Source organism: Microtus ochrogaster, chromosome 18 (assembly GCF_000317375.1).
Source record: "Microtus ochrogaster isolate Prairie Vole_2 chromosome 18, MicOch1.0, whole genome shotgun sequence".
NCBI classification, from domain to species: domain Eukaryota; kingdom Metazoa; phylum Chordata; class Mammalia; order Rodentia; family Cricetidae; genus Microtus; species Microtus ochrogaster.
The window spans coordinates 53,662,042-53,666,506 of record NC_022020.1 but is presented as its reverse complement, the minus strand read 5'-3'; the positions used below and the strand labels follow the sequence as shown (position 1 = coordinate 53,666,506).

The 4,465-nt window shown below is 41.9% G+C and overlaps 1 pseudogene; it reads right to left on the bottom strand.

Moving 5' to 3' along the window:
* Window positions 1-3,160: 3,160 nt before the first annotated feature.
* The window catches only part of LOC101998980, a 5,847-nt pseudogene continuing 4,542 nt past the window's right edge, over window positions 3,161-4,465 (bottom strand).

The window sequence follows — 4,465 nt, the reverse complement described above, 5'->3', positions numbered from 1 at the left end:
TCCATAAGAGAGGGGAGGGAACCCTGCCCTGTGGGAAGTCTAAGGCCCTCCCCTCTCCATCCAGGCCTAGGAAGCTGTGCATCCAAATAGACTAGTGTAGTAATAGGAGTGGTGGGGCTGCGTCCCCAGCACCCCGCTGCCCGCAAGGCTAGCTTTACCCGAAATAATTACACGGACACTGTATTCTTTTAATCACTGCTTGGCCCATTTCTATCTAGCCTCTTCTAGACTAACTCTCACACCTGGACTAGCCCATTTCTTATAATCTGTATAGCACAGCTGGGTGCGCTTACTGGGAAGATTCTACCCTACGTCCATCCTGGGTCTGAGCTTCATCGCGTGTGTCTGCTCGGGAGCAGGGAGCAGGTCGTCTCTGTCTGAGGCGTCTTACCTCACTTCCTCTTCCTCCCAGCATTCTGTTCTGTTTACTCCACCCACCTATGTTCTGAGCTATGAGCCCAAGCAGTTTGTTTATTACTCAACCAATGAAATCAACAGATTGATATATGACACTCCCACATCAGACTAGGGTCCCAAAAAGCCAGTACAAGCAGTAGAAACAAGTCCCAGTGCCTTTATCAATGGCTTCTCAGTCAGCCCCCACTGTCAGCCACATTCAGAGAGTCTGGCTTGATCCCATGCTCATTCAGACCCGGTCCACCTGGATTTGGTGAGCTCCCATTAGAACAGGCACACTGTCTCAGTGGGTGGACCAACCCCTCGTGGTCCAGACTTCCTAGTTCATCTTCTCCATCCTTCTGCTTTTCAACTGGACCTTGGGATCTCAGTCCATTGCTCTGATGAGGGTCTCTGTCTCTATCTCCATCCTTCGCCGGACGAAGATTCTATGGTGATATTCAAGATAATCATCAGTGTGATAGTGGGGCAAGGCCAGTTCAGGCACCCTCAGCTCTGCTGCCCAAGGACCTAGCTGGGGAGATCCCCGTGGACACCTGGCAACTCCTCTAGAGCCAAGTCTCTTGCCAACCCTAAAATGGCTCCCTTAATGTAGATATCTTCTTCCCTGCTCCTATATCCGCCCTTCCTCCATCTCCACCCTCCCACCCCCCAGCTCTCTCCTGTCTTTCCTTTCTCCCTTCTCCCTCCCCCAACCCCATCCTTACCCTCACCCCCATGCTCCCAACTTTTGCCCGGCAATCTTGTTTGCTTCCAATTTTCAGAAGGAGCTATATGTATGTTTTCCTTTGGGTTCACCTTGTTATTTGGCTTCTCTAGGCTTACAAACTATAGGCTTAATGTCCTTTGTTTATGGCTAGAGTCCACTAATGAGTGAATACATACCATATTCATCTTTTGGAGTATGGGTTATCTCACTCAAGGTAATGTTTTCTATTTCCATATATTTGCATGCAAAATTCAAGATGTCATTATTTTTTACCGCTGAGTAGTATTCTAATGTGTATATATATTCCACACTTTCTTTATCCATTCTTCCAGTGAGGGCATCTAGGTTGTTTCCAGGTTCTGGCTATTACAAATAATGCTGCTATGGAGATAGTTGAACAAATGCTTTTGTAGTATGATTGGGTATCTCTTGGGTACCAAGAGTGGTATTGCTGGATCCTGAGGTAGGTTGACTCCCAATTTCCTGAGAAACCGCCACACGGCTTTCCAAAGTGGTTGCACAAGTTTGCATTCCCACCAGCAATGGAAGAGTGTTTCCCTTATTCCACATCTCTCTAGCAAAGGCTATCATTGATGTTTATGATCTTAGCCATTCTGACCGGTATAAAATGGTATCACGGAGTTGTTTCCATTGTATTTCCCTAATGGCTAAGGATACTGAACATTTCCTTAAGTGTCTTCCAGCCATTTGAGAGTTTTCTGTTGTGAATTCTCTCTTTAGTTCTGGACCAAGCTATTCAATTGGTTTATTTGGAATTTGGATGTCTAATTTCTTAAGTTCTTTCTGTATTTGTGGTCCCTGCTGGGTCAATCATCTGACCTGTCAATCACACATGTGATAGCATCTGGGCCAGGCAGATTGACCAAGATGGATTGAAAAAGACAGGAAGCCACATTCAGTAGGGAAGTGGTCTTAAATCCAGGAGGAGTTGTGAGGAAAAGTGGATATAAACAAAACGCAGTGTGTGAGATTCTCACAGGCATGGTTTTCAATGAAAAATAAATTGAAAGAAGATGAATCAACCTGGAACTATATCAATGTCAAATATTTTGATCTGAGTTATAACTGTATAGCTATTGATAGATGCTAAATGTCATGAATTATACCATTACCATTTATTTATACACTTTGTTAATTATATTTTAATATATTCTCATTATTTTAGTATCAGATATTAAAGTAGAACAAAAGCAAAGACAGCATTTTAAAACTGTAGTTTCTGTACTGACATGTGATTTAGGGGAAAGAGCACTGGCTACTCTTACAAATAACCATACTTGGGTTTCCGGCATCACCTGATGGCCCACAATTACCTGTTACTCCAGAACCAGAGAATCCAATGCCTTTTTCTGACCTATGGTGTGAGGCACATGTGCAGTACATTTAAACACATGCAGGAGAAAAGTCATACACTTAAATTTAAAAAAAAATAATGTCCTTAAGTCATGGATCTTTGAAGTATAATGTATGCTGATTAAGTCATGCCTATAATCATTTTCCACCTTCTAGTTTTGGCTCTTACATTTTGTATGAAAGGCAACGAAAACCTGTGAAACCTGGGCTTCTGAATGGCAAGGTGAAGCAGAGCCCTCTAAGGCCCATGTTGTTTTTAGGAAGAGCAAAAAATTGAGTGTTGATACAATGATATATTTTTTATTTTTTAATTTTATTTAGAAAGGTTAAACATATTTACTTGTCAATTTTTCTTCAGCTCAAAGATAATAGATAAAAAATATAAAGTTGAAAGTATACTCAAGAGTAACTGCTGATACACAGTTCTGAAAAGGCAGAAAATGCACTTTTCTTTTACACAAAAAGTTAAATCTGTATTAGCAGCAAATTTTATACATAGAAATAAAGCTGGGTTTAAAACTCCAGATTTGTGTAAACATGAAACACATTCCTTTCATTTGTTAGGAAATCCAGAGCAGCCCCGTTCATTCTGGAAGGCTTCTTCCCACCATGGTCATCCACAGTTGGCAGCTCACTCAGGTCCCCATCAGCCTTGGGCTCTCAACCCAGACTTAGGTCCAACACCAGGTCAGAAAGGACATTCAGGTCTTTCAGGAATGGCTGAGCAGCCAGGAACTTGTCAATCTTCAGATTTTTGCTCAGAGTCAGGGAAAATCTTCAGCAGGGTCTCCCTCAGCTTGCTGGTCTCTGCAGAAGATCTCTGTTCTGGCATGAGATGGTTCTGATATATACTATGAATGGTAGTCAGGGATGTGAACTGGGCTGCTGAGGAAGCCAAGGGCCTGAAGAGGCTCCCTGGTTCCCAAATGGAGGCTGGTGCCTGGTATTGGATACTTGGGTGTTGGGACTAGCTTGGAAAGTGCCAACATTTGGTAGGGCATTGAGTAATGGCTGCATGTCTCCAGAAAGCCCTCCTTTCCAAGAAATTCTTTTAGCCCAGGCCCATTTCTTCCCAGCGGGTCATCAGGAACCATAAATATGTCGCCCACAAACATGTACTAAAGCAATCTTTTGGCAATAATTTCTCTCCAGAACACTGACTCATTCACAAACTCTCTGAAGTTATCATTGCTTACAATGACACCCCCAGTCTGTCTGCTAAGTGTAGTAGGAACCTGTCAACATGAGAAGCGTCTGTGCTCTGGTCTCCACAGCTTTTGTCTGCATGCCGGTCTCCGCTGCTTGGGAAGTGTTTTTAAATCCATGAGGAGTTGTAACGGTGAATATAATCAAAAAACTGTGTTGAGATTCTCAAAGGCATGCTTTCTAATGAGAAACAAAAAATGGAAAGAAGATAGATCCACCTTCTTTATTGGATTATATCAATGTCCAATATTTTGATCTGAGTTATAACTCATTATCTGTTTATGAATGCTAAAAGTCATAGATTATAACATTGCCATTTATTTGTACATTTTATTAATTATATTTTAATATATTCTCAGAAATTTAGTATCAAGATATTAAAATAGAACAAAAACAAAGACTTAGCATTTTTTAAACTTTATTTTCTGTGCCGAGATGTGATTTAGTGGTAAGAGCACTGGCTACTCTTACAAGTGACCAAATTTGAGTTTCCAGCATCACATGGTGGCTCACAATGATCTGTTACTCCAGAACCAGGGAATCCAATGTGTTCTGACCTTCATGGTACAGGGCACATGTGCAGTACACTTACACACTTATAGGAAAAAAACTCATACACAGAAATATTTTTTAAAAAAAAATAATTTACAGGGGCTGGAGAGATAGCTCAGAGGTTAAGAGCACTGACTGCTCTTCCAGAGGTCCTGAGTTCAATTCCCAGCAACCACATGGTGGCTCACAACCATCTGTAATGATATC